This window comes from Phyllostomus hastatus, unplaced genomic scaffold, assembly GCF_019186645.2.
Source record: "Phyllostomus hastatus isolate PE091 unplaced genomic scaffold, TTU_PhHast_1.1 phas_contig_34, whole genome shotgun sequence".
Taxonomy (NCBI): Eukaryota; Metazoa; Chordata; class Mammalia; order Chiroptera; family Phyllostomidae; genus Phyllostomus; species Phyllostomus hastatus.
In genome coordinates, this window is record NW_025333857.1 from 55,856,862 (window position 1) to 55,880,175 (window position 23,314).

The window sequence follows — 23,314 nt, forward strand, 5'->3', positions numbered from 1 at the left end:
TGGGGGCTGGTGAATTTGAGATACCTGTGGAACATTAAGGCTGAGGTTCTTATGAATACCAGAAGCATCACAATGTAACTTGAAAACTGAGACATGAACTCAAGGGATCAATCATGTTTACTTCAGTTGATTTGGAATTCCTTTGATTAGAGCAGCAGTTTTCAACTGGTATGCTGCAAGAGGCACACTGATGTGTTGCAAGCATTTTAAAAACATGCAATACCTGATTATTTAGTCAGGGGCACTGACCTCTTTTCCTTTAGATTGTCAAAAAAAAATTGACAACAGCACAATAGCCATCCAGTGCGAATGAATCGAAATTACACCTATGTTTTTTGTCAGATTGGCAAAAAATGTATTCTTTTGGTGTGCTGCAGAATTTTAGTAGTTTTTACGTGCCATGAGATGAAAAAGGTTGAAAATTGCTGGATTAAAGGATAAAGTTAAAGCCATAATCTTGGATTAACTCACCAGGGGATAAGGTGAAGAATTTGTTTAAAAAAAAAAAAAAAAGGCTGTTTCAGTCAGGGTACGGCTAGATTATGCGGCAGAACTAACAACTTCCAAATCTCAGTGACTTTTTAAAACATCAAAGGTTTCTTTCTTATCCGGTTTATGCTTCGAGCTGACTAGGAATTCTGCTCAGTGTCATCTCACTCTGGAATTTTGACTGTTGGGCAACCACCCACCCGGAACACCGCTGGTCTCTGGAGCAGGAGAAAAGAAGGGTCTCTGGCAATGAAACGTGCTAGCCCAGAAGCGGCAGACATTGCTCCTGCTCGTAACTCCAAGGCCAGAACTCATCACTTAGCCCTACCCAACACAAGTACAAGGAAAGCAGGACATGTTGCCCAACCATGCATCAGGAAAGAGAGGAATGCTGCCTAAGGAGCCACATTAATGACTACCCCCAGACCCAGGATGGAATTTGTATGGACTTGTTATACTCAAGATGCAAGAACTAAGAGCCAGCATGGAAAGAACAGAGAGAAATAACACTTAGACATAGGAGGAGGACCAAGAAACCGGGAATCATGGATGGCTGACCAGGAAGGAGAGAAAGTGAAGAAAGAAGCAAGTTATCAATGCAGAAGTTTCTAACAGAATGGTGTACCATGCACAGTAAGCAGGGGTATTTAACAAGGCAAGCTGGCTGTCACACAACAGGCACTTCCAGAAAGCACTCATTTGCTTGATGAATTTCTCAGAGTCGCGATTTCTGTTCCTCAGCCTAACCCTAACCTCTCCTCTCACCTTAATTATAAGAATGCATACATAAGGCTGCTTTAGCCTGTTGCTACCGAACATTGTTGCTCCGATTTCATTCTTATTAAGCAAACTTCTGCTTCTGATTTGACTTTGCTTGAAGGTCTATCTTCAGTAAGAGAATGTGTTAATCACAGGAAAGCATTTCACACCACATGAAAACTCGTTGCTCATTGGATAAATTTAAAAGCTGGTATTCTGATCATCATGGCAATGAACCTGGTATACAGTGATCTCTCAACTAGAATGTTCCACCCTGGACATGCAGGTACATGTATGCTATGTAGACCAACATAATACACACAGCCGTAAGTATAGTACCTGATTTTTGTCTACAATGAACATTTAGAAAAATTCCAATGAAAACAAACTCCACGTTGAAAAGAGCAGAGGAAGGAGTAAAAAGAATTCAATAGCGAGGAAAAGCTGGATAAGGAGACTAGGAAGTAACGGAAAGGGGGAAAAGAGAGACTCTGAGCAAAGACTGCAATTTCAGAAACCTAAATGTTTGGTGGCCTTTTTATTTTTGCTGAATTGAAAACAGGGCTGCAATTGTTTATAGACTACAAAGTCTGCAATTTGGCAAAAATTTAAGTTAAGGTTATTGATGGTGGGATGAAAATACCAAAACTAAATACATGCATATATGCCAGGGGCCAAGTATATACTAGGTTTTTCAATTTCTAAAAATAAACATGCTGGTAATTGCTAAATAAATTACAACAAGACCAGATTATATATAGGATGTTATATACGATATGAATTACAATATAATAAATTATAACATTCTAATATGATGAATTCAGCCATTAAAACTAGATTGTTGGAGAGTGTTAAATAGCACAGGAAAAAAGCTTCAGTACAATGTTCAGTGGGAAAACAGCAGGATTTTAAAATGTGTCTGCATTATTTATTACACCATGTTCGAAAAATAGAAGAGACTGGAAGATCTCAAGATTGAGTGTGGAAGAAGTGATGAGATTTAGGCTGGGGGTTTTTTTTTGTTAATTTTATTCTTTATAGTTTCCTGTGACTTTCAAATTTTCTATAATGAACTAAGAATTCTTTTAGATAATGTAAATTACTTTTGTACCGAAGCATGCTCCCATTGGCAACTCAGTTTTTCAATTATTTTTGTTAGTTATATTGGAATTAAAACTCATTAGATACATTAAATGTAACATTTTTAAATGCTCAGGGTATATGTGCTCTCGACTGCTTTTAAAATGAAATTGTAATTAGACAAAATAAGAGAAATGAGACTAGAAGAGCTCTCTGAGGGTAATGGCAGAGGCATAAAATGCCCTATTTCAAATATTGCGAAATACTTAGCATACAAATGGTAATCTTGTCGACATATTTTGCAGAATGCAATACATATAAATTAAAACTTGGTTTTAGATCCTCTCATCGATTTTAACATAAGCAGAAAAGTTTTCCAAATTTCAAATAGAGTTAAAAGTTTAATTTTACATTATGTGAAAATGAGATAAACCAATATTGCAAATAAGATTATGGAGGAACTAGTTCACCTGCCTAAGAACATATACTACTGTCAAATAGTGGAACCACCCTTTACACACTTACAATATATGCGTTAATTTGCAACACTTTTAGTTCTAAGGTATATCTGGTGATGCAGAAGAAATGAAGACAGTTTCCTGTCATCTGATGGATTCTGCAAAGACTGAGGCAAAATCAGCTGAGTGTAAGGGAGCATTGTGAAGTTCAAGGCTCAAAGAAGGCAGAGAGGCTTTTACGATAACTTTGCATAGAATAGGAGACTGCATCCACCAGGAAAGTGTGATATTGCCATGGCTTGAAGGTTGAGACCTAATTGTGGATCCAGAGTATTTCAGTGATAGTAATTAAATGATCTCATTGAGCAAGATGGACTCCTAAGGTGCAAAGAGAAAACAATTTTATTTTTCACTCTCAACTGCCCATCTTTATGCTTTCTTCCAGACCACTGGGAATGATTCTCTCTAATTTCTTCCTTTGCTACCAGTTGGAGAAAACTCGCTGCTCTTAAAGGACTCACCTGATCAGAGCAGGCCCATGCGTGAAAATCTCCCTTTAGTGAAATAATGTTTCATAATCAATAAACTGATCTCTTATCATATTCACATGCACCACTCACACTCAAAGGGGGAGAGATAATACAAAGGCAAGGATCACTGGAGGTGATCTTACAATTCTGTGTACCACATTTTCTTAACAGCACAGCATGTATGTTTCCGGCACTGCACAAAGTACAGTGGGTACAAAGATTAGATGCCTTTGAGTTGCTCATCCTCTGGCCTCACACTATCCAATACAGAGGTCGCTGGTCATACACGGCTATTGAGCGCTGAGAATGTGGCTAATCCAAGTTGTGAAGTGTTATAAGAGCAAACTGCGTACTGGATTTCAAAGAATTAGTTAGTATCCCCCACAAAAGAAACAGTAAAACATCTCATTAGTGTTCATAGGTGATTTACATATCAAAGTGATAATATTCAGGATATATTGGTTTCAATAAAATATATTGTTAAAATTAATTGCACCTGCTCCTTTTTACTTTTTGAAAGTGTCTATTTAAGAAAGCTTAACATCACAAATGTAGCTCACATATTGAGCAGTACCGGTCTAGACCAAGAAGAAGACAAGTGCTTCCAAGGGTACCCGGTGCCACAAGAGGAGGAGCCGATTGTGTTTTGGGCGCACACACAGGGAGCAGTCCGTTTAGCTGGGGAAGATGATGTGAATAGGAAAGGCTTCAACTGTCTGGTTTCCCATTCATCGCAGAGAAGGTAGAGGACACTTGCCCATGTAGCAGTCCTTTTCCAATAGATAGGAATCCTTCATATGAAACTGCAAAGCAATTAGCACTGACTTTCTATTTTAGAAGACACAATTCAGAGTAAGATTTCAAACCAGGGGCTCCCTGTAGAGCATCCCCATGCCTTCCCCCCCAGGAATGTTACCTTTTCTCTCAGGTTCTAAGGAGTCTCCACAAGACTTGCAGCCAGGGGAGCAACAGGCAGCAGCAGCTCATCCCCGGCTTACCCCCGAACCTGTCTACAAGGCCCCCTTTTGTCTGACTTTCCAGCGCACTCACAGCAGCCCTGCCGTGGCTCACTTCCTTCCTGTAACATTTGGAGAGAGCCAAAGCAGAGCACCGCCTAGGCTCTCTCCTGGTGCTTCTCCTACCCTAAACCCTTCGTTTCACTGTCCCCAACTTCAATAAACATACTCTCAACATGAAAAACTAACAAAATAAAACAAACACAAGTGCCCAAATTCAAGCGAACACTTCTCCGGCAAACCGTTCACTGTCATCCATCCGCCTAGGCCTTTCCCTGCGTTCTCCTGGACCCTGACCGACAGCCAGCTCGCTCTCTGAGCTACTTTGTAGGGTCAAAAGCTTCAAGGCTGTCATCACTGCGAGCAGCCTGTCTTCAAAAGTCCTCGCAGGCAGTGTTTCTCTGGCTTTTGATCCCTCCCATAGAGGGCAGCTATTACCAGCTTAATTAGAGACTACCTAATTACCTTCTTGGCCCTCCCAATTAGTTCAAAGAACTCTCTTTGGCTTCCTCAACTTATGACAAATCAAAAAAAGAATGTTGAAATGTGATCTATAAAATTTTTTCTATAAGGCTTTTTTTTCTCATGGGGACATTCCCAGTTAGTTATCTTTTATCTTTAAGATTAGATCTCACTTCCCATAATGGCCCATACAAATAATGTTTACTCAATAGACAAATACTTTTATATGCAGATAGTTAATACTTGTTAAGCATATGCTATGTATTAGATGTCATGCTAAGTATCTACTCATATCATCTCATTTAATTTTTGTAATAAAAAAGGTAATAATGATGAGGGACTCAAAAGTTGGAAAATTGTAGTTTAAGTAATAGCTAAATAGATTAGTAATCCATGCATGTAAAAGCTATTGTTCCAGGAACCGAAGGTGTGACCCACCTTGAGTCCAGGAGACCATAAGCAGTTCCGCCTTTGTGCCCCAGGAGGACTGCAAACAACTCAAGATGGTATGTGAGCCACTGTACTCCAGTGAGATGACCACCGCCCAGGACATAGCTAAAGACCACTGCCCAGGGCAAGAATACTGCAGTTTTTTTTGTTACAATTAACTTTCCCCTGAATTTCAAACCCCTCACCTGCACTTTGTTCTCCTTATGAAAAGAGGTATTTTAAAATGGTATTTAAGACGGTCTATCAGGGTACAAACCTGCCATCTTCTCAGATCACCAGCCATCTGAATAAAGCACCCATAAAGACTCAATCCCTGTCTCTGCTTATTGGGTCTGGTAGGTGACAGGCAGCACAAACATCTCTTTTTATTTGTGATAAAGTTAAGGATTAAATGAGGAAAATCATCAGGAGTGCTAAGAATAGTGACTAGCCCTGGGAGAAATGTTCAATAAATGTTAACCTATATTTTTTATCCTCACAAAGATCCTGTGTTGTGCCCTGGCTAGTGTGGCTCCGTTGGCTGGAACATCATCCTGTGTAAACTGTAAAGGATGCGGGTTCGATTCCTGGTCAGAACACATGCCTAGGTTGTGCGTTCTCTTCCCATGGGGGGGTGGGGGGAGGGATGCAGGAGGCAACCAATCCATGTTTTCCACTCCCGTGTTTCTCAAATCGATGTTTCCCTCCCTCTCTCTCCATTCCTTCCCCTCTCCTAAAATCAATGAACATGTCCTCGAGTGAGGACTAAAAATTCAAAAAGATCCTTTGTTGTAAATAAGATGATCATTTCTATTTTACAGAGAAGTAAACCGAGGCTTAGAGGGCTTAAATTCCTTGCCCTAGATCAGTTGTTCTCAAACCTGGAGGGCTTGTTCAAATAGCTCGCTGAGCCGTGGCTGGTGTGGCTCAGTGGACGGAGAGCTGGCCTTCGAACCAGAGTCTCCAGTTCAATTCCCAGTCTTCAGCACATGCCTGGGTTTTGGGCCAGGTCCCCAGTTGGGGGCACGTGCAAGAGGCAACCACACACTGATGTTTCTTTCCTTCTGTTTCTCCCTCCCTCCCCTTCTCTAAAAAAATAAAATAAATAAAATCTTTACAAAAAAAATAGCTTGCTGAGACCCACCCTTGATTCACCCCGGCCAGCCACCTCCGGGCTTGCTCTTCACCACTTACTTCCTCAGCAGCCCCTCTTGGTCACACTAACGCAGACTTACAGCATCTAAATATCAAGCTAATGTTAGAACTTGGACAACTTTGAAAAGATTACAAAGTATTTTTAAAAGACAGTATAAAATGACCTACTACACTACATACTGGGAAATCCTGAACGAAAACAGGGCATCAGTTCTCTTTCTAAGGAGCATGTTATTCATAAATTCTCATTGGCAAGGGTCTTCTGCTGATTTTCAGCCAACAAATAATGCTGGTGAAGATGAGTAACATCTTTTCTAAATAGGCACGTGGATGGACTTTCCCATGCAAACTACGGCTCGTTCTTACAGAGGAGGGATACACACCACCTTCATGACGGTGATTTGCTCCAAAAGGAAAGGAAGGCTGTGGGGCTGGGAGGAATTTACAAAGGCTTTAATTTGAATACCAATCTTTTTGTTCTCTGAAAAAAATGTGAATCAATTCTGGCAAAATACTGAGATTTGTTAAAGCTGGTTGATAAGTACACAGGTGTTTATTATACTATTGTCTCCATTTTTCTAAACCTTTGAACTATTTTGTAAATGCATATTTTTAAAAGGTCCTATGCCTACTAGTTAACAGGAAAAGCACCTGGAGGAAAAACAGACACAGCTCCACCTTCCGCAGGTGGTGTGGAGGAGGTGGCCCTGAATCAAAACAACCACAGACTGGTACAGAGTTACAAACTGCCAACCTTTCTACACAGCCAAGGTCTAGAGTGCAAGGGAATCTTTTAACCCTGGCACCCAACCTAGACTTGGGAGTCAGGGACTGTTCCCCTGTGGAAATGGAAATTCAGCTATGAGCTGGGGAACATGTAAGTGTTAACCAGGAGCAGGTGGGTTGGGGCACAGAAAAAAACTGTAAAAAGGCTAAATGTTGGGAAGAAGCAAGGATTTTTAAAGGAATGAAAGCATGTTCGTGGGTCTGAAGAACAGTGAGCAAGTAAAAGGCGGACACATGGCAATGCTTAAGAGATGGGCAAACGTTACATCTCACAGAATTTTCGGTATCCGGCTGATTTCTTTGAACACTCTGTGACCAGGGTTATGGTTACTTGTGGAGCTGCTAATATGCGCCCCCACCCCGTGCCCCAGACTATGAGCACAGGGAGGAGAGCCGCCACCAGTGGGCAAGGGCCAAAACATGTAGAATCATATTGAGAATACAGACTTGATTAATGCCTTAGCAGAATGTAATGAGCCTTCATGGTTACTTGCAAATCGGTTGAAACTGTAAGTATTAAAGTCTTGACTACTAAGCATCTATAGTATAGCAAGTGTATACTGGCATACTGGCTCTTCAAATTAAAAAAAAAAAAAAACCTCCGGATAGGAGTGTTTGCCAATTTCTATGGTGTAAACATTCCCACCATGTCTGATTTCAACCACCCGGATGGTGTTACAGAACATGGAGTTGGAAGGACAGGTGTAGACAGGCTTTCCTGGGCTGGCACAGGCTGCCTTCTGCTCACGGTTCCGTTACAACTCTATTCTAGACAAACTCTAAATGCATATGATATTGTGTACTTTGGTGCCAGTAAGAAACAAGCAGTTGCTGATGGCAAACAGAACAGAATGCATTTTTTCACTGAGATATACAATGTTCTCTTATTTTGTGGATGTCACCAGGATGAATTTTAGGTCTTGCCACTATGTTGTCAAATCAGAACAAACCATGATTTCAATCTAACCCTGAGCTTATAAGCCTCGTTCATCCCCACCTTCCCTATGTGTAAAATGAGGAGTCCCTTGAAGGGACGAACTCTTTATTATTTTATGAAATGAGGTCTTTTATCATCAAGATCTAATTTATGCCCATTAAGGGTTGTAGCTTTCTAACTTCATTGTCAGGGTGTGGGGACACAGAAAAAGTCAGCCATCTGCTTGCCAGTGCTTGCTGACCCTTACATTTCTCCTCTTCTCTGTACAGCAGAAGATGACCAGTGGAACTTGTTAAGAGATTTGACTTTGCATTTTCAACACGTAGTCCTTAGCCTACTGTGAGGAAGCATCTAATAGGTCAAATGTCTATATAATTATGTAAGCATTCTTTGTGTCCTAAGTTAATTCCACCAGGACTTGAGATTAATTCTACAATTAAAATTTTAGACACCTGATTTCCTAGAGCCACACTAGGTGATGGCCTACTGTGTATTAGGTCCTCAGGCATCCCTGACTTTCTAAAGAAGTATAAAAGAAAAAAAACCACTGTTATCTCATGAATCCCAATTCAATACAACATAGGTGTTTTCAGTATCTTTCATAAGCCAGATCACACAGAACACAGAATTTCTTGATTGCTAATTTTTTTTTCTTAAAGACTGCCGCGTTTTAAAAGAATGGTCTCCTTGGCAGAGGGTATAAGGCAGAATCCTCCAGTGTCATTGACAAGGGGTTACAATAATTTCCCTTGTAAAATATTCCTATATGATTCATTTAATGCACGAAATAAAAGTGAATGGTGGCACACACTTGCATGGAATATCATTTGAAATATCTCCAAGGACGTGTTATTACTTTAAAAACATCCCATTACAATAATTTATCATGAAATCTTTATTCATTCATGCTTGCTTCCAGGGCTGCAGTTGGAGCCCCAAAGAGCCACCCAGGGGCACGTGGCCATGAATTAGCCATATTGCTCTGAGAGACGTTCTAAATTTTTATTATGGACATGAATTTTCACACATACCCAAATTAGGGAGGATAGTAAAATGAATTGCCATGTACCCACCACCTAGCTTCGATAATTATCAATTCACGGCTGATCTTGTTTTATCTTCACTCCCTTCCCTTCCCATTCATTCATTCCCACGTTGAATTCCTGAGAGCTTTCAAAGGAAGTTATGGAATCTTACCCTGTGGCGATAACAATGACTTGAATTCTCTCACGGAGACTAGACTTTCTTGTAACATTATAGTCTGAGCAGAGGCATCAAAGAAAGAATTAACATATTTTTCAAGGCACTCCACTTACATGCTCAGGGTTTTTCATCAATCATAGAAAAGAAGGTGGCAGTGACTCATCAAGCCAGAGGGCTGAGTCACTGAGTACATATGACACTTTCCAGTTTAACCGGCTCTTTGACTGTGAGCACCTGTCACAGCTGGCCGTCCATCTCTCCCTGGTCTTCTGCAGTGGGAGGCAGTTTACTGAATCCTGTACCCTGCCCACACAGTAAGAAATGGTTTCAACATTTTTGCAGGATCATCACTTTTTGGAGAGTTTACATTTAAATCACATTCCAAAGCAAATTCATACCTTTACTTTAGAAGTAAAGCAAACCACTGGAAAGAGCACTGGGGGAGACAGAGAGATTCTTTCAACCAGCAAGTCTGCATCTATCAATTTTTCTTAAAGAAATAACCAAGGAAGTCTGCAAAAAGATATATATTTGGGTATTTATTGCAATAGATTAAATATTAGTAAAATATTGGAAACAACTACCAAACAATAGAGGATTGAAGAAAAGAACTGTAGACCATCTACCCAATGGAATATTATGAAGCCTTAAAAAATGATAAAGAAATGCTTGCAATATATTAACTAAAACAAAGTTATCTTTAATAAAATGTAAAAAAAAAAAAGATGGCAGAAGAGCCTATACCTTAAGACTTAGGAGACATATTAACTAACTACATTGTATTCATTATCATACATTGTCTCAAACTAAACACATCAGTTATAAAGTGACTTTGACCCAGCTGGCCTGGGAGTAATTTGTGTCTGAAGCAAGCAAAGAGTGAAGGTTTGAAATCTTGGGCTTTCAAGTTTCAGCACAAAGGCAGACCATCATAAACAAAGCAAGGAAGCAAACTGAATCACCTGACAGGTGAGTGGAGAGAAGCAAACAAAAGCTTACTTTATATAAATGATTCGGATAGTTTATATAATTTTAGGAATAATTTTGACTAAATTAGTAAGAAAATGTGATTTTTCCAAGTACTAATTATGCTTTTACTTTGTTAAGGCAGCTGGATTTACCTGAGATAGGGAAAAATGAAGTCACTGAGACATTACACTTTCAGACTCCTAAAGAGGCATTTTAGCCTTAAGAGGACCTTCCAGAAAGTGGCTGTAGGCATACAAAGTGAAATGAGGAGAAATTAAAGTGCTTAAACTATCAGAACCTCTGTTAATGGGTGTGTTGTGCTATGTAGCCTGGTCCTGCTTAAAAAGTCAACCACAGCTCCCAGGTGCAGGAAAGAGAAAAATCAGGAAACTGGGCTTTTTTGATCCTGCGTCCTCCAAGCCCCAAACTGTTTAACTGACTAGAACATCCTGATTTGCCTCTAGCCTTGGTCCCCTTTCCCTGGCCCTCTATACGCCTGAACCCCATTCCAAGTAAGGTTCTGTCCCACTCCAGCTCCTGAGCCCGAGTTCATCCTCTGTGTAGAACAACTCTTCGCCCCACCAGAGAGTGGAGCCCAAGATGACTTCTCATGTAGCCAGAGGAGTGCGAGGAACAGGAAGGAGGCTTCTTCCCTGACCAACAGTACCTCAAGAATCCTTTTTGGTTTCCTGATTGTTCTCTGATCAACACCCAGAGAGAAGCCCTGAGTCTAGCCATTTGCCCCTGAAAGTGGCCCTTGATCGTCTAGCAACCACAGGTCTCGCTCCCTACATCTGGGACCACACTGCCCCCTGGTGGATATTCCCTGCCTGGAGACCCTTGCAGCCTCACTCCACAGGTGGCACCAAAATATCTCTGTAGGTGGAGGCTGAACTGTAATTTGCCAATCCTGTGAAAAACATAATTAGGACTGTGGGCTATCCCTCAGTGGTGTGCCCACTGATACATTTTCAGGCTGTTTACAAGTTGGACTGTTAAACACAGCCATTATTGAAATTTAAATTACATAAACTTACAATTGACTTATATCAAAAGCAAAGATCATAAATACTCACAACTCATCACTTCTTAATAATCTTATGACATTTTACTATTGTGTATGCCTGTAAGTTATTTTCATCTATTGTTATTTGGATGGTGGAAATTACTCCAGTTGTCCAATCATGGCTGAACTGCAGCCACAGGATGGCTATGGCTATAAGTTCAGCAAAACTCAGTGAAAGTCAGAATGAGTTGGCTGTATGGAATTTAAAATAAAGAATATTGTATATTTTATTAGCATTTATAAATTGTGTGCTACACACCCTTATACAGTAAAATGTATAAACTGATAGACTTGTTTTTCTGGAGAGCTAACTGTTAAATACCTTGCAGCACACTCCGGTACCCCTTCCTTCCACTCCAGCCCCAGTTAAATCCTCCTGATTCTGGTCATCTCCAATTACTGACTCTGGGCCAGATAGATGTTGGAAGCTCATTCCCAGCCCCCTCTTGATTTACCTTGTCCAGGTGGAGGGATACCCATTAGCACAATGCACCTGGCTTCTTCTGCTCCCTCGCATATTCCTCCCCCAGGGAGGTGAACTGACTTACCTGGCTGCTGTGTTTACAAGGAGAAAGAAGTCATGCATGGCTTAATTCCTGCCTCCGTTCCTTTTCTTAGGAGCTACCCACAGGGAGCACCTTTTTCCACACGAGGAAGCCTGCCCTGTTCTGGTGTTGCCCAAAGATGGTAAGTGGTCAAATTCTGGAGTCTGTGTTAACAACTCCACTTGCTCCAAGTCAGAAGCTATGCTCTGTAAAGTAGCATTGATGACCTGCTGATTCCTTTGTCTTACTTCTCAACTGGTTAAAAACTGAATGGGGAAAAAGGAGACTATTTATTGGGCCCCTCAGAAACCCCCAAAGCATCCTCCATCACCAGCCTTTGCTTCTGAGGTCCCAGAATGCCTTGTGGCAGTGCCTATATATATTGGGATGCACAAGCCTTTAAGTTAAAAAAATGGAAAATTTATTTGACTAGAATTCCTTTTATTACCAATATATGTATGCGATAATAATAATGCTTACACAATAGAGCATCCTTCATGTGCCAGATATTATACAAAGAGAGACCTTGAAAAACAAGTATCATCACTGACCCAGAGTGTTTTAGTAACTTCCCAAGGCCACAGGTGACCAAGCCAGATGTCGGGTTTCAAGGCCCTTGCTCTTTCCATTACACTTTAACTGCCCCCCTTTTCCTTTCTCTTTCCTCCCACCCCATCCCTCTAGTTTTCCCTCCTCTCTCTCTCTCTCTCTCTCTCTCTCCTTTCTTGCACCAGTCCCACCACCACCTCCCCTCATTTCCGTTGTTTAGCCCTCTGACACGTTGAAAAATGAAGACAGCATTTGTGACCTCAGAGATCGCAGCATATATACTTTTTAAATTCTACAAATCTTACCCCAACAGCTGGGCCCTCAAGAAACTTGGCAGTAAGCAGTAGGAAAACCATGGCTGTCTTTTTAATATCCTCCTCAGGTTTCTCAGGAGGAATGTTCAGCATCCATTCAAGGTCCTGGGGGAGGAGGTCACAAAGAAACTAGTGTGCACCGATAGAGACCGCAGGACTTTGTAGGACGGGGGTCTGTGCAGGTTTGACCGGGGGGCTGGGCTCCAGGCGGAAAATGCTGCCTTTCCGCAAATGGAGTGTTTGCTGTTGCTGCTGAATCGAGGTTTCTTTCGCTGGTGTCCACAGTTGTATAATAGGTTCAGCAACTGAGCAAACAGTTTAGAAATTACCTGAGGGAGGAATGAGGAGGGAAAGAAAAATATATGTAATTAATATATTACTGCTTATATATCATGATTCATATATTTACATATGATTAATATCTGTAGTAATACATTTGTATATCATATATAATGCATTCTCAGTGGGGTAATGTGGCCCTCAAGGGTGTGAAAATTGGTTCTTGGGAAAGAGGGTGCAAACATACCATTCTTTTTATATATAAAATACAGACAATACCTACATACATAGAGTACCTAAACAAATACACAGTATGTCTGTGGTATCAAAATTTCATGGAGGGAATATTAAGGAAAACATGCCTGAAAAGTCTCCTTAGGGGAGCAACAATTTTTTAAAATGACTGAAAAATACTGATGTATATAAAGAGCCTCGCAGAATATGTGACACATGGTAGGTATTTAATACATGAGAACCGCAGTTGCTATTGTCCTGGCTGGTTGTTACAACTGTCCTACAAACTAACGAGAGAACCAGGCCATCCCATCCTCGTCAGGGTAGAGAGGGGTGTACTGTGGCAAGCTCCCAGATGAAGTTAGCTTAAGGTGGACCCTGCAGGAATTAGAGTCAGAACTGCCCTGGCTGGTGTAGCCCAGTGGACTGAGTGCCGGCCTGTGAGCGGAAGGATCAATGGTTGATTCCCGGCCTGGGCCGCGGGTCATGTCCCCAGTTGGGGCTGTGTGAGAGGCAGCAGATGGATGGTTCTCACATTGCTGTTTCTCTCCCTCTCTTTCTCCCTCCCTTCCCATCTCACTAAGAATAAATAAATAAAATCTGGAAAAAAAAAAAAAGAAAGAAAAGCGGCAGATTCTTGCACATGACCGCGATGATGGGATGACCTCTGGGACGCTCAGAAACACTTGTGCATGACGGTATTCAAATCCAAAGAATGAAGCGATGCACAGATGTTTGCGGGCAGGGCACAGGCTGCCACAGGGCCCACGGTAATCCTCCGGGGAAGGAACATGCTCCCAAGTTCACTTTCCTCCTGGCTGAGAACTCCTCCACCGAGCCTTGTGCACCTGCCTTTGTTTCTCCTTGCAGAGGATCTGGCTTCTAGAAAGCACTCAATAAGTGAGTTAATATGGGGTTTAGGCAAATGTTGAGCAACCTGTCATGCGTTACTTTTTGCATACAAAGTGGTTTCATATATAATACCTTATTAAATCATCATAATAACCCTGTAAGGTCAGTATGACACCCCCACTGAAAGGATAAAGGAGCTGAGCTTGGCGAGTTCACTTAGTTACTTGTCCTCTTCGGCCACCCAGTAATGCAGAGCAGAGCAAGCCTCCTTTCGCCTGTACTGCAACACCTGTGATATTCTTCTCCCACAGCGGAGGAAGACACACGAAATGGTAAAGCTATGGAGGAAAAGTCACACACTGAGACTTGGGGGCTCCCTTGTGAGGGACACAGTAATGTCCGTAAACTGACACAATGAAGGCATGCAAGAAGGGGTGTTGTCTTCATGGGTATGGAGCTAGCATGTGGCAGAGCCCGCGGAGGCTGGTCAAAGCTATCAACTGCCAAGTTACAGGGAAATGAAAACCCATCAAAGTAGAGACGCATCTCAAGATGCTGTGAAATTTGGGATGTAAAATAAAGGACTGAGGGGAAGAAGTGTTGAGAACAAAATATGATATGAATTATTGGACACACACTGGTGTCATTTTTTATTTCAGGGCCAGAGCTTCAAAGGTAGGAATGACAGGTATTTGAGTAAGAATGGAGAGCATTTTTACAAAGGCTGAAAAGAATGTGTTTAGTCAGAGACCAATTCATCTGGCCCAAAGGGCTGTCAATGGAAAACAGATGGCAAGAGAGAAAAAAAACACCTAGATAAAACTGAAAGGGGGGTAGTCATTAAGGGAGTCTGGGAAGAATTCAACCGGGAGGGTGATGCTGAGTAATTCAATGAGAAAACAATTGGAAAGGACATCAGAAATGGAACGTACGCAGCAAACAGCCAGGTATTGTGCACAGAACACGACCAACACAGTAACCTTGAAATTACAGCACAGGGTGACAAACAAGACCTCGTAGGAACCACTGTGAGTTGGCAGGATGAGAGGATCCATGGGAACAAAGTGATGGAAGGGTGTGCTGTGCACCAAAGACCTGTTGGGGGGAGGAGGAGCCGCCTGGAGGCTGCGATAACAATAGATCAGAGGAATCCCAGGACACTTGGATGAAGATGAAAGAGAGGAGCAGGAGTGATGTTATTGTGGAAGCAGAGCCGAGCCACTTGGAGCAAAGCCACAGAACTGGCAGAGCACAAACAATGGAGATAACATTCTGGACACTTCATTCAGATAAAAGCAGATTCTTTCGCTTGCCTTCCTAACAGTTGCAGGTCCTGGAAGGTAGAGGAAAAAAATCAAAACTGCTCTGACTGATCCCAAACACTGGGAAAAAGTCAATTTGCGGGAGTGGGCGGAATGAGCTCCTTTCACAAGGAAGAACAAGGCTGAGCAGGATAAAATGTGTCCAGAGGACTTTAGAAAGCTAGATTTCAAAATATCTGAAGAAAATATAGGCCTAATCTCACAAGTTTCCAAAAGAAGACAGTACCAGGAAGTGCTCAGAGACATGACGGTGGGCAACCCCACTGAAGAGAAAAGAGGCGAGGAGGTTCTCACGGAAATGAGCGTGATGACACACAGCACTTTAAGCTAGGACACAGGATGAACATTCAAAAAAGATGGAGGCGAGGACAACTCTATGGTGGTGACACAGAACCACATGAATAGCAGCAGTCACGTGAAAATCCTCCAAGAATCCTCCAAGCATGCAAAAACAGTAGGAACCAGAGAAAGTGTTTGGGACCAAGGGAATTGTCATAATAAATGGTAGGAAGGATACACTATGATCTCAAATGAGACCATATTCCTTTAGGCTCAGACAAGGACCGTGCCTGTGGGCCTGGAAAAACAAAAGTAGGTAAGAGTGTGTTGAAATCTAAGGTGGGAAAAGATGTAACTGACGCCTTTTGAAATCTAGCCTGAGGTCAGAGTTGGTGGTCCACAGTCTGTGAATCAAACGGCCTACATCTGCCTATCTTCGAACTTTCTTATTGCTAAGACTTTGGGTCCTGGGCTCTTAATGAAAATGGAGTATCACAGCTCTGCAAAACAGAGGCAGGCATGGACTGCAAAACCACAAATATTAAACAGAGTCTATGAAAGAGGAACTCATACTTTCCATTTAAAGTTTAAAAAATATTTTGATACATCTTTTCTTCAATATACATTGTTGAGTAAAATTGGTTTCATAGTTTCAAGTTCCCATTGATGTTCCCAGTTTGTCTCTTTTTTCTTAGGTTTCCTCACTGCCAGTTCCAAATTATTATAATGCACATGTAGCATAATTTCTTCAAGGTCCATTTATGTTGTAGCATGTATCAAAATGTCCTTCCTTTTTAAGGCTGGATTATTATTCATACACATGCATCCTATTGTATGTATATACCATATTTTGTTTACCCATTCTCCTGCCTATGGATATTTGGGTTTTTCCACCTTTTGACACAGGTGAATTATGCTGCTATAAACGTGGGTGTACAAACATCTGTTTGAACCTCTGCTTTGAATTCTTTGGGGTATATAAACATGAGTGGAATTGCTGGATCAAATGGTAATTTCATGCTTATTTTTTTGTGAAGAACAGCCACAGTGGCTGCACCATTTACATTCCTACCAGAAATGCGCAAGGACTTCAATTTCTCCACACCTTGGTAACTTCCTGGGGGCAGGGTTTCAGAGACCTATCCAACATAGGTAGGACCTGGAATATCATCACTTTCCAATGAATATGTAAAAGTGATGATAATAAATGAATTAACAGATAAACATGATGTCAACAAAAAGCCAGATATGATTTTTATTTATTTATTTTTAAAGATTTTATGTATTTATTTTTAGAGAGAAGGGAAAGGAAGGAGAAAGAGGAGAAAAACATTAATGTGCGGTTGCCTCTCGCATGCCCCCCACAGGGGACCTGGCCCACAACCCAGGCATGTGCCCTGATTGGGAATTGAACCAGTGACCTTTTGGTTCGCAGGCCAGCACTCCATCCACTGAACCACACCAGCCAGGGCGCCAGCTATGATTTTTAGTTCAACAAGCCTGGTATGCTTCAAATAAACGTATTAAGTCAGCTTTAGCCAGAAATGAAAAACCTGTTGAATGAGAGAAAAAAGTGTTGAGTCAGGAGAAAAGAAAAACAAAGAATCCAAATTGTTTAAACACACTGAACTTTAGCAGACGATCTGTTTCACAATAAATTGCTAACAGCTTTTCTACTCTGTCTTGCAAAACTAATGAGAAAATCAGGTCAAATGAGAAAAAAGAATGTTGGGTTGTGGAAAGGATACTGTTTAAACATAAAACATGTGAATGCCAGGCCTTTGCCTCAGTGGATGGCTGACTGCACTATAAAATCAACTTTTTTAATCATAACTAGATAACTGAGTGGAGAAAAATACTACTAGGGATACAAGAGTTGAAATTCTAGAAGTTAAGAACCACCTATGCGGCTAACTGGCTTTCCAAAAGGTTGGGAAAAAATTCCAAACTCGCCAGCAAACTATGAAAACATCTTTCCCATACACTTTTTATAATAATATTGGAAGCCTTAACTGTCAATTTTAACATATAACAATATCATCTTGTTTCAAAATACTTGTTTTGGTGGGTGACTAAGTTGTCCTTTCATTATTAATTGAGCTCTTCCTCTGTTCCAGGCAGTCTTCCTGTTAATTAAAGAATGTGAATCTTCTAGCAGGAGAGACAGACACGAATCAAGAAACATAAATAAACGATGTAGTGTGTTAGAAGACAGTCAGTTCAATGGAGGAAAAAAGCAAAGCATCAGCAATGTTGGACTGGGAAGTATGGGACATTTTGTTGTATTAAATAAGGTGATCAAGGGGTCAAGGTAAGTTTTTAAATCTCACTGGGAAAGTGAGATTTGAGCAAAGATTGGAGGAAGAGAGGAGGGCAGATATCTAGAGGGCATTCCAGGGAAAGAGACAAAAGACCCAGGTGGGGTGAAAATGGCCAGTTCAAGGCACACCAAGGAGCCCAGTGTGGCTGAAGCAGAGTAAACTTGGGGAAAGGTGCAGCCGGTGAAATCAGAGAAGTAATGGGGAGGAGGAGGAAGGGAAACCACTGTAAAGATGGGACTTTTACCGAGTGAAGCGTAGAGCCATACAGGGGTTTGAGCATGAGTGAACTGATCTGTGTTTTAAAAGGACCTGGCTACTGTATTTAGAATAGACAAAAAGGCAAGAGTGAGACCATGGGCGGGCACATGAACGGAGTGACCATGGTGGCACAGATGGAGACTGTGCATTGTCCCTTGGCATGGGTTCTTCCTAAGGCTGATCTAGCTACCATAACCTCTAAATGCCCAATCTGCCAGAGAGAGAGACCAGTGCTGAAATGCAAAAATGGCACTATTCTTTGAGGGATCTACTGTCCAGTTGATTGCAATGGCCCTTCACATGCTGGAAGGGCAAATAATTTGTTCTTGCAGGAATTGGCATTTACTCTGAGTATGCACTTATATTTCCTGCCAGCAGAGCTTTAGCCTGTACCACTCACTATACAGGAGTTTACAGAGGGTCTGACCCACAGACATGGAACTCCACCCATTATAACATCCCACCAGGAGATGCACTTCACAGTGAAGGAGGTTTGGGAGTGATCTCATGATCAAGGGATCCATTGGTGTTATCACATACCACCATCCCCAGAAAAGCCAGTTTAGCGAGAGCAAGGGATTGGCCCACTGATGGTGCCGCTGAAGCACCACGTTGGAGGCAACACTGTGCAAGAAAAGGGTCTCATTTGCCAGGGTGCAGTGTGCACACTGACTCAGAGAATCCTACAGTGCACTGTGCCCCAGCAGGAAGACCAGTTGGGTTCAGGAACCAAGGCAGGGAGGCAGGAGTGGTCCCACCCACCACTCCCAGTGATACACTGAGTAGTATTCTGTCCCCACAACCTTGGACCCTGCAGAGTTAAAAAGTCCTGGTCCTCAAAGGGGGAGACTTTTGCCAGGGGACAGAGCAATGGTCTCACTGAACTACAAGTTATTGAGGCCACCGTTTATATTAAGGAATCAATAAGCAACAAGAGTCATCAACTCGGCAGGGACAACGGATCCTTATTAGCAACAGGAGGCAGGACCACTGTCACACATCAGGGACAGGAAGGAAGTATATGTACAATTGAGTTCAGTGCCTCTTGCTACTCACTCAGCCACCTGTGACTGTGAATGGACAAGTGCAGCAACCCTGGCCTGAAAAGAATGTAATCACCAAAGGCTCATTCTGCTCAGGCATAAAGGTCTGGCTCACACCACTAGGTAAACCAAGACCAGTAGAGCAAGGGAACTTAGTATGCATAGTGCAGGAGGGAAATGATGATTACCAGTAGTTGCCCTCAAACCACCTGCTGGTGTGGGCTGTGTAGCTTGTCCCACCACCCTACCTCTTCTAAGTTTCCCTTTACTAAGAGATGCTCAAGGGGCCCCTGGAGCAGCAGCTTCCTGAGTGTGTGTGGGTAAGTGGGGTTGCAGGGTGCAAGCAGAGGCCTGTGGCCACCAAAGACACCCACTGCTCAGATCGCCTTTCAAGAAAAAAATGGACCTGTGAGATATTCAGCTAGCTGACAGCTCTTCCTAGGCAGTCCCTGGCCACTAAACATGACAGGGACGCTAGTGTCTGGAAATTCTGCACAAGACTGACTGCTGTAACAAGTAATCTTTATTCCAGAGCCTCCTGATGCGCTGCCTAAGACTGTCAGCTCTGCTCCACAGTCTGAGCTTTTCTCTATCCAATTCTGCTTCCTTCCCTCTTTCCCTTTACAGCAAACACATCAGCATTATGGCCTGAAGGCTTTCCTTGCCCAATCTTGCTTCATCCCCTTTATTTTTCATAGTTGATACCCACCAAAAAAGTTCTTGTACTTGTAACTCTATTTCATTGTTTGCTTCTTCCAAGAGACCTAAATTGACAGGGTGACTGAACATGTATGAGATTCACAGGGCTGAGAAACTTGGGGTGGGGGAAGATGGTGTTTGAGGAAGACAGCAGTCTGAGCAAGAGGCCCAAAGATATTTTTAAAGCTCAGTTGTTATGGGCTGACATTGTTTTTAAAAGTAGATATATTTAATTGAGTGCAGAATGTATTTAATTGTATGCAGAAATACTCTTAGTAGAGTTGCCCCACTTTACAAACATCTAGAGCTGCCCTGGCTGGGTGGCTCAGTTGGTTGGAGGGTCGTCCTATACACCAAAAGGTTGTGTGTTCAATCCCTGATCAGGGCACACACCTAGCTAGCGGGCTCCATCCCCAGTCAGGGTGGGTACGGGAGGTGACCGGTCAATGTTTCTCTCTCACATCAATGCTTTTTCTTTCTGTCTGTGTGTGTGTGTCTCTCTCCCCCATCCTCTCTCTCTAGACTAAATAATCATCCTCAGATGAGGATTTTTAAAAAAAGTCTAGAACTTGGAAACAGGTTCTATTAACATAAAATTTATGTCATAAACTAATAGGTTTTAGAAACAATTGAGATGGAAGGGCTTATGACAAACACCATTATTTTTATGAATAGAATTCAAAATCAGACATTGCCCATCACTGTATTTCCAACACAATGCTTGCACAGAATAGGTGCTCACAGAACATTTACTGGGTTAGCTCGGTAGCCTGCAGAATGCTATCAGTGAGGGCAGCCACTCTTGAATGAGGAGGACCATTCCAAGGAAGTTTCCTAACGTGAACATATGTGTGGAGAGCCTCTTTCTCTTACACCCCACATCGACTCCCATCAACAAAGCCTGTAAATCCTACAATAAATCCAGAACCCAACAATTTATCACTTATACGGCTTCCACCCTGATACAAGCACCCACTCTGTTCTGGATTCCTGCAACAATCTCCTAACTCAAGTCTCTACTTCCATCTGTCTTTGCCCATCCCGCCCAGAAAGTTCTCCACACAGCAACCAGAGTAATCCTTTCAAAACACGAAGTCAGATCCTGTCACTCCTCTGCCTTAAACCCTCCAGTGATTTTCCATGTTGCTCTGAATGAAAGCCAAAGTCCTTGGCTCTGGCTGGTGTAGCTCAGTGGATTGAGTGCTGGCCTGCAAACCAAAGGGTCACTGGTTCAATTCCCAGTCTAGGGCATATGCCTGGGTTACAGGCCAGGTCCCCAGTAGAGGGCACACAAGAAGCAACCACACATTTATGTTTTTCTTTGTCTCTCCCTCCCTTCCCCTCTCTATAAAAATAAATAAAAATAAAACAAAAAAAATAGCACTTACCAACACCTGATCTAGTATAAATATCTGATTTTAGTTTATTATTTATCTATTATCCCACAAGAACAGGGTTTTCAACCTTTTTCATCTCATGGCACACAGACTACTAAAGCTCTGCAACACACCAAAAAATACATTTTTTGTCAATCTGACCAAAAAGTAGATGTAATTTTGATGCATTCATACCAGACAGCTACTGTTGTATTGGCTGTTGTCATTTTTTTTATTTGATAGTCCACAGGGATGTACAACCATTTAGTATCTCTGGGCCACACTGGAAGAAGAGTTGTCCTGGCCCACACATTAAATACACAAACACCAATGAAAACTGATGAGCAAAAAAAAAAAAAAAGTTTAAGTAAATTTATGATTTTCGGTTGGGCTGCATGAGGGCTAGACACCCCTGAAAGGAAAAGAGGTCAGTACCCCTGATTAAATAGTCAGGCATTGCACGTTTTAAAAATCCTTGCAGCACACCAGTGCACCTGCTGTGGCACACCAGTTGGAAAACTGCTGCACTAGAATAAAAACTCCTTGAGGGCAGGGGACTTCGTTGTGTTCTCTGTTGCATCCCCAGCATGCAGAACAGTTCCTGGCGAGGAGACAGTCTCAATAACTATTTGCTGAATGAATGGGTTTAAGCGTAGTGTTTTCACCCTGATATTTTCTAAGTCAGCAGATGCTGCATCTCTGCTGGCTCATCCTCTTCCCTGAAATCATTTGACTGATTTCCAAAATACACAAGCAAAATTCCCTGGCTTGTTACCAAATACTAAGAATGATGACTCCACTTGACTTTTTTTTATCTTGGTTTAATAGCTCTTGAAGAAGCCCAAGCCTATCCTACAAGGCCTTGCTCCCGGAGTGCCCTACCTTTGATGGCCTTTGATTTGGCGGTTGCGGTCCTGTCATGTGTCATGTGCACTGTGGGTCTCTGGGCAAAGGCAACTACACCTTACAGGGACGCATACGGCCTGTCCAAACTGTGCCATTGGGTCAAGAGTGGGTATGTCTGGTAGTTTCTCCAGAAATTAAAAGAAAAACAACTTTTTCTTTTTTCTTTTTTCTCCCCTGTGTGGGAATCTGGAGGCTGGCCAGTGGTAAATTATATCCAATGAGAACACTAGACCAGTACTATGATCCCAACTCACTCTGTGGCTGCATGATGTTTGTGTGGATGGCAAGATCTGAATGCAAAACGGCAACTTTTTATCTTAGCACTGTACTTTAGGAAAGGTTCTTGGGCAAATCTGTCAATTTATTAACTGACATTTAAAATCTACTGTTGTCACAACTACTTGGGACAATATATTGTATACATCTAGAAAAATTTTAGAGACACTCAAAACAATGCTTATTTCTAGGAAGGGGGGAGGACTTTTACTTTCAATCATTTCCCCCCCTTTTTTAAGATTTTATTTATTTATTTTTAGAGAGGGGAAGAGAGGGAAACACCAATGTGTGGTCCCCTCCTGGGGACCTGGCCCACAACCCAGGCATGTGTCCTAGACTGGGAATTGAACTGGCGACCCTTTGGTTCTCAGGCCGGCACTCAATCCACTGAGCCATACCAACCAGGGCACAATCATTCCTTTTCTATGCTGTTGAATACATATACATATATATAGTCATGAGCCAAAGATTAGTTTAAAAAAAATACATACTAATACTGCCCTGGCTGATATTTCTCCTTCCCTTCCCCTCTTTCTAAAAATAAAAATAAAATTTTTAAAAATTAAAAAATGCATACTAATACATGGAAGGCCATCTCTCATCTTCTCTTTCTTTTTTTTTCCCCTGCAGACAATAGTAGTTGTGCCAGGAAACTTTGAACTCTATACAGTAAGTATATTCTAATTTTTAGAATGTCTTCACATGTTTTCTTACAACTGTTG

At 41.9% G+C, this 23,314-nt stretch overlaps 1 non-coding gene across 1 annotated transcript; it reads right to left on the reverse strand.

Moving 5' to 3' along the window:
• Nucleotides 1-22,488: 22,488 nt before the first annotated feature.
• On the reverse strand, nt 22,489-22,677 carry LOC123820298. The gene has a single exon (XR_006785934.1). It is a non-coding gene; the product is annotated as a small nucleolar RNA SNORA23 (small nucleolar RNA).
• Nucleotides 22,678-23,314: the final 637 nt, after the last annotated feature.